At 43.0% G+C, this 8,001-nt stretch overlaps 1 protein-coding gene across 3 annotated transcripts in view; it reads left to right on the top strand.

Moving 5' to 3' along the window:
• Positions 1-577: 577 nt before the first annotated feature.
• The window catches only part of LOC106821217 (sulfite oxidase, mitochondrial-like), a 28,103-nt gene continuing 20,679 nt past the window's right edge, over positions 578-8,001 (top strand). The window contains exon 1 of one of the 3 annotated variants that reach the window (XM_014825943.1): positions 578-658. The gene's annotated coding sequence lies outside the window, so the exon portion shown is untranslated. Of the gene's footprint in view, positions 770-8,001 lie in introns of all 3 variants that reach the window. The other 2 variants (XM_014825936.1, XM_014825929.1) reach the window with 2 other exon arrangements.

Raw genomic sequence — 8,001 nt, 5'->3', positions numbered from 1 at the left:
GACTCCCAAGGAAATAACACCTTGACATCGATTATCAAATTAAGCACAGGTTTTATATACATTTTTGGGCGATCCCCCTATTATTTGCAAGAATCTTCTTATTCTTTACCTTTTCTTGCAAATGATGGGGGGGGGGTAACCCCCCACCCCACCCATCATTTGAAAGACATTTGCAAGATGTTTCTTTTTCTTTTTCTTCTTCTTCTTTTCCTTTTCTTTTTCTTTTTCTTTTTTCTTTTCTTTTTCTTTTTCTTCTTCTTCCTTCCTTTTTCTTGCAAATTATAGGGGGGCGACCGCCCCCCCCTGCCCCCCCTGTGGCGCCGCCCCTGGATATTTGAGATAATTTGATAGGAAAAATCCCTAGTTTGGTCAGGGTGAGCAGTGCTTCAATTCATAGTGTAATATCAAAGGTTATATCGTCAGAAATAGTTCATATATCTTCTTATCGGCTTTCTTCAGTGTGTTTGGCATCTTTGTTAAAATAAATGATTATATTAAATAATTTGATAACTATTAGAGAAATCCCTTCCTAGTTTTCACCAGTTATGCGCGCATGCGCCACAATCGCAGTTGAATAAGCGACTGTTTTCAGTGTGCGCGATCTGGGAGACTGGGAAATCCGCAGTTTTGCCAACAGCGCCATTCAAGCGTGTTATAAGTACGTGACAAGTAATTGTTGAGAGTTAGTGACCTTGTATAGGAAGGTACTCGATATAAGTTCTCTCAAGTGACTCCTTCCAAAACCGTTTTCGCACAAAACGGATTACTCGTAAGTTATCTTTATGCCTTATGGTATGGTGTCATGTAGCCACAAGTTCCCATCTCGCTTAACACTACGTGGCGTCCTACACCACGTTACGTCCTCCGTCGTGTAACAGTCGGAGAGCCTGGTCGGTTTAGGTGTCATGTATTTTTATTTATAACTATACCTATACTCCAGTACTAGGCATAATAAACTAGACATAGTAATTAGTATACTAGGCATAATAAACTAGACGTAATATTAATAAACTAGGCATAACTAGCCCATACAGTGATACACCCGTTGACAGTTTAACACTGCTCATGCGCTTAAGAGACTTTTAGAGCATGAATTTTAAGACTTAATGCATGCTTTTAATGAATTTTAACACTTAGAGCATGAATTGACCATAATTTAAATTTGTCAAGTGTCATGTCAATCAGGTCATCCATTATCGGTGTTCTATTCCCTGCTACGTGCACTGTTCTTCGACACAAAGGTGAGCGACCTGCGTATGCAAGGTAGACAATGCATCGAGATAAACAACATGGCGCCGTTTACTCGCACATCCGGGCTCTCGCGGAGATGCGAAACTACTGGCACAGAACATAGGCGCAGAACTGTCAATCGGTGTATTGCTTATATGCAATGTTGACGAAATGCTAGAGTAACTGGCACTTGCCTAATTGAAATCCCGCAGTCCAAAAATCAGTTGTTTACAGTTTCAAACCGCTGCCGGCGAAGCGGGTGTGATACAGATTTATAGTGCACCGGACGTTTTCGCACGCATGATATCGTAAGCAATGTTATCATCAGTGATTTCGTAAACATAGACGCTTGTGATAAGGAACTTTTTGTCAGGGCTGTCCACGTGCGTCCGTGATTAATACGTGTGTTTTACTCCATTTCCATGTTTACGTCGCGGCCGTGGTTACACCGCTGACACCTCCATATCATCTGGCGTCCAAAACATACGGGCCGCACAAATGTTTACATCCATGAGTGGGGAGGGGGGAGGGGGGGGAACTAGGGGGGTCCGGGGGGCGTGTTTTTTTACCGTACCATTAATTAATGCGTAAAATCGTCACCACACCATAGACGGTATTTGGGGTTCTTGTATATATAAGATAGCCGAGTCGGTGTACAGTTAGTGTTGGGTGTGGTACAGGTTGACTGTTTGTACTTGTGTATTGTCTGCAGTGCATGCGTGGCACGGTAAAAATACACGCGCCGGGTGTCCTGGTCGAATGGGAATTCTTGACGATCGATTCCCTCGCTGGCAAACTTTTATTGTGGTGGAATTTAATCGGGGCGGAGGTAATTTAAACGGGGCGCAACGATTGAAACAGGGGGGAGTTTTCCCAAACGGGGCGCGCCGTTTGCGCAACGTAGGGAGAACCCTGCAGATAGGACTGTAGACAAATACTGGTGTTCTTGTAGTATTTGTGAATTAATGAGTATGGCACCTGAATGTATATGCTGCCATGAGAATGAGAAGACTTGGGTTATTGTAGACCAGTTCAACGCTAGACCAGGTGAGTCATGCGAGTACACTGATCACCGGGCTTATCACGCTTGCTCAGAATCACATGTATTTGTATAGACGTAAGTCATGTACACAGTGAAAAAAATACACGTGGGTTCGGGGCGATTTAGCCCCGGAAATGCCAAAAAGAGCCCCGGAAATTTGCATAGAGTTCAAGGCAAACCAAATTTTAGAGTGCTATTTTCATGCACGCGAGCTTGAAAAGTAGCCCCCGAAAAATAAATGTTAATTTTTTTCCCTGCGTGTACATATACAGGCTTTCCAGCGGCCCTAAAATTCCTAAAAATTCCTAACATTTTGAGCTCGCCCTAAAAAAACTTTAAAAATGTATGCAATTCCTAAAAAAAGGCTAAAATTTTATTCAAATTCCTAAAAAAATAATTTCTCAGATATGTTTGGAGTTTTTGGTGATGAAATGATGAAATTTTGGTTTGTAATTATGTCTAATGCAGGGTTTCCAACCATTCCTCATTCTGCGGAATCATTACGATTTCTAGGCTTAATTTCCGCATTCTGCAGCGGCAAGGTTATATTCCTCATTTCAGTTGCACTGTACAAAATTTGCACTGATTGTTCGCATTGTTCGCTTGGACACATTTTTTTTTCCAGGCATTTTGTATCAGGCATGTCTACGGTAAATGGAACAGCCTAGTCAGACAGGCGCTGTCTGCAAGGTGTCTCGTAGTTTGTCTGCTAATCAGACAAGGGTTGTAGGGTGGAGATAGTGTTATCAGACATGAGAATATGGCCCACAGTATGCCTCAGATTGCAGGGAAATGGCTTAAATATTTCAAAATTTTCTGGGGGGGCATGCCCCCAGACCCCCCTCGCACTGGCATGCCTACAGCACACGGGCCTGCCTGCGGCAGCCAAGGTACATTTCGCTCCACCCCCATCAATTTCTGAATACGTCACCAGGCGCGTAGCCAGAGGGGGGCGGTGGGGGCGGTCGCCCCTCCCTCCAAACGCCGGCCAAGAAAAGAGAGAGAGAAGAGAAAAAAGTAAGAGGACGTAGGAAGAAAAAGGAACATACAAAGACTGTGTTAAAAAGATTATAAAACAAACAACAGATATCTTTTGATTATTTAAAAATATTTTGTGAAATGAGCTTTAAGCCCAGCGCAGTTCGCCTTTCATCCAGCTCGGCATAACATATCATGCGTTTTAATAATGTTAATAATTTAATGAAACGTCAGAGCTTCCGCGCTTTTTAGGTAAGTCGCACACTTCACGTGCTCATTGCCGCCCCCCCCCCTAAAATAAAATCCTAGCTACGCGTCTTTACGTCACTAGTTACTCATCACCAGGGGAACATTCCGCATTTGGAGTTCACAGGGTTGGTTGGAGACCCTGCGGTAATGGATGTTTTCTAGTTATCTTTATACAGAGTAAGTATTGTGACTCTCAGTCTACCAGTGATTCCTAAGCTTCAGCGTCTGATTATACGACCCTGTTTCTGGCTGGATGTACAAGAAATGCCTAATTTGCATGAAACTTGATGATGTACAGTCGTATCGAGGACTTGGAGGATAGGAATAGCTGGTAGACTGGACACATACCACATAGAACTGTATCTGTAAGTTAACACGTTGATGTTTATGAAAGGTAAGTGACTTATTTTATCCTTAAAATGTTTCGATTCATCCCTAAAAATTCCTAAAATAGCCTTAAAAAAAACCGTAATTTCTCCCTAAAATTAGCCCTAAAATGTTGTCAAGGACTGCTGGAAAGCCTGCATATACCGTGAATGCATTATCCACACAGGTAATATGTATGTACATGAATATAAGTACATTTACAAGCTACATGTTTGCTGTATGCTGTAACAATACTTTCACCGAGCATAACATATATACTAGCGTGTTAGCACTGTTACGCTATATAATGGCGTGTTTCAACATGGGGCTGTCACGTCACATGACCTAGATTAATATTCATGTGTTTCTTACTAATTGGGCCCGGATTTGAAATGGAATACGTTATTGAATGTATTTCTATGTATAAAAACGTTACAGAAGTTATAAAATTTGACTTCAATTGTCCTTTAATAATATGTATCACAATACTCTGTATTAAACTAATATAACCTGTTACAAAATTTCGAAGCGACGAGCGGCGATATTTCAAGCGCCATTTCTGGTGACCTGCATGTGACGCTGGCTTTCTCAATGTGCATAGCGATCGGCAAACTTCGGTTTGAAGAGCGGATTCACCGACCAATCGGCAGGCTCGCAGCGCACTAAAGCTGACCGAAGTTTGCCGATCGCTATGGACATTGGGAAAGCCAGCATCACATGCAGGTCACCAGAAATGGTGCTCGAAATATCGCCGCTCGTCGCTTCGAAATTTTGTAACAGGTTATATTAGTTTAATACAGAGTATTGTGATACATATTAAGTCCCAGGATAGCGGAGAAAGGTTCGTGTTTAGAATAAACCCAGTTTGGAAGTTCTAGTCTCTGAAAACGCACCAGCAACCGCCCTGATTTATTCCCTCAGGGGTTCCTCCAAAGAAAAGAATAATCAGTAATCAGTCTAAACAGTCTGCACGAAAAACTTCCAGTGCCACCCTCATTGGCCCAGCGGGCCTGTGAATGTATAATTCACTGGCCCACACTAGGTTTTATAGGCCTGAAGCAATGATCATCATATTATGAAAAGAGAAACAGAAGTCTTCAGTGGCATGCGTTACTGTAAAAATACACGCGTCGGATTTCCTGGTGCGAACGGCAATTCTTGACGGTCGACGATTCCCGCGCTGGCAAACTTTTATTGTGGTGGAATTTAAACGGGGGCGGAGGTAATTTAAACGGGGCGCAACGATTCAAACAGGGGGGAGTATTTCCCAAACGGGGCCGCGCGCCCCGTTTGCGCAACGTAGGGAGAACCCTGGAACTCTGGGCCAGAATTTATCATTGCTTCTCAGCACGGGCGGCTGGCGTAAGCGGGGCATAGCATGCATGATTTATAGTTGCAATTATCAACGGCGCTACGCTGACGTCCACTGTGTACATAACTCTAGGACAGCCAGAGAGCTGTCCTAGCTGCACTGGGGCATGTATAAAAAGCGTGTTTCGGCACAGTCAATGCCTATAATGTTGTAACCAAAAGGTGTTTGTTCACACCTACACTAGTTTATGAACACTACACTAGTTTAAAGCTAGTGGTTGGAACGCAAAGACTTTCTGTTGACATCGTGCTTAGACAAGCATCCACTTAAGTTGGGGCGAGTCAATCGGCACACACACGGCGCGCACACCATACATCAAAAAGTCAGTGGAAGAGATGGCAACGTTTGCAGCAGCGGCAGCAATAAGTACAGAGAGCGAGCACTAGTTTTTGTTGACACAGCATTCACTGGCTGCCTGCACTGCTTTCGCATGCTTTTCTCTTCTTTGTGAGAGTAATTTCCATGGAAAAGGGTGCAAATAGTACATAGTCTTTATTCTCGTCGAAGATGCAATTGAGAGATGGGGCTGTGCTAGGGCTGGGTCAGACTCTGGGCTGTGCCGTGTTGTTGACATCAACGAGCTAATACAACATAAAGGTATTATTAGCTCGTTATTACATGCATCTGCCCAGTTGTACGCTGTTTCTGCTATTCTTGATGTGGCTGTGTTTAACATTCGCCATGCCACAACTCGCAGCTAGGCCTGCATACCTCCCGAAGTTATACTCGGTCGAGTTTTTATCACATTCTAACTCTAAAACTATTACGTTAAAAATTATTAAAATATTTACATAAACAGACAAGACGGTTGTCATTTTGAATACGAAGTTTATTTTCTATCGTAGTTTTATTTCAAATGTTATATCAGCCGAAAGTTGCTACCGCCGACGCCTCGCCGCTAGAGCGCCAATTGTTTATATTTGCAGCTAGTGTTTGCAATCGACGTGCAAGGTAAGCAACTTTCGGCTGATATAACTTTTGAAAATAAACTACGATTGGAAAAAAACTTCGTATTCAAAATAACAACCGTCTTGTCTGTTTATGTAAATATTTTAATAATTTTTAACGTAAACAGTTTTTAGAGTTAGAACGTATTAAAAACCCGACCGAGTAATAACTTTGAGAGGTATGCAGGCCCTAGCTGCTGAGTATGGGCAAAAACGGTGTCACATGAAATACTGCAGGGCGAGGAATGGAATGCGGCTGCTTACCAGCGGTTGTTCATGGGGCAACTCATTAAGATATGCCTACGCACGGGCTAGGACAGCTTTGATGAATTAACCTCAGCAACGTTACGTACGCACTTCGTTAGGATGCCTGCCTATGGACGGGTAAATTACGCACCAATGATGAATCTGGGCCTGGTGTATTCTTAGAGATTTATCTTTCATGAAATTGAAAAAAAAAATATCCACTTTCCTCGCCCCCGATCTCATTGTCACTGCATCATGCGTACTCATCATCATCACGCTCATCTCATAATCAGAAAACTCATTTCGAACTTCGAAAGAGTAACTTAGGCAACACGGTTCAAGCGCACGTTGAAAACCAGAACCGGAAACCGGAAGTTGTTCGCCGACCTCTAGCGGCGACAAACCACGCATGGTGTTGACTAGTTATCTCTCCCTACTTAAGATCGGGAAATATGATGCCCTATCGGTAAATATCGTAGAAGTTTTCATACAAAATATCGGGGAATTTCGGTAAATTCTCAGACCTGATCATCACATAAAGAAGCTGAAATATCATTAATAGACCATTTACTCCATTTTTTTTCTCACTGGCCCATCGGGCCTTGTCATTTTACCAGTTTCATTGGCCCCACGGAAAATTTACTGGCCTCGGATACCGGGCCAGTGGTTAATTTCGCAGACTGCTAAAAGTAATCAATGGCATGGTTTGTGCAAAAATTCTTTACCTAAATGAGGCATTAGAGTTAAGGTAGAGTAGAGGTATGTTTGCAATTTGTGTTATCAAATGTCACCCAAAAACATCTGCCACTCGTATATCTATGTCTACTATTGTTATCATACGTGATACATTTATAATAGCTTTTTTGGGACTGCAGTCACCCAATCTACTGTAATGATAATGCTGTACCACTTCAGTGGGGGTGGTGAGTACTTAACTGGAATACTTTGGGCTGCGAAGGGTCTATATGTCCCCCTGACTCTGTTTGACACTTGGCTCGTTTAGCTATTTCTGACTACCGCCTAAAGGGCGCGGACACATTAGGCCGATGCATCCGGGCGATGTAATCGCGTGAAATCGCCTAGTGTGTCCCATCAATCGCCACCTGGATTTCATCGCCGATGTCATCGCCCGATGCCATCGCACAAGATCAAAACGTTTTGATATTATCACCCGATGCCATCGGCCCCCTAGTGTGTCCGCGCCCGGCGATAACATCGCCGATCGATTGTACAATTCATCAGCCAATGAGAACAACAAGCACATGCATAATTTCTGATGACTGAAGCCAGAGTGAACACAATGCACTCAGACACAATGCGCGAAAATCACAATGTATTTTTTTTTCAGCACAACGGCGCTGCGTGTAAATCGCCCGATTTAATCGCTAAGTGTGTCCACGTCGACTCGCGTTATAGAATCGGGCGATTACTCGCTCGATGCCATCGCCGATGCTCATCGCCTAGTGTGTCCGGCACCATTAAACGCGCTAACGCGTAACCATAACCGTAAACCCTATATATAATTATATATATATATATATATATATATAATATATATATATATAGTTATT

This window comes from Priapulus caudatus, unplaced genomic scaffold (assembly GCF_000485595.1).
Source record: "Priapulus caudatus unplaced genomic scaffold, Priapulus_caudatus-5.0.1 Scaffold3, whole genome shotgun sequence".
Lineage (NCBI taxonomy): Eukaryota > Metazoa > Priapulida > Priapulimorpha > Priapulimorphida > Priapulidae > Priapulus > Priapulus caudatus.
Note: the sequence above shows the minus strand (reverse complement) of the source record. Positions and strands in the feature narration are given on the sequence as shown.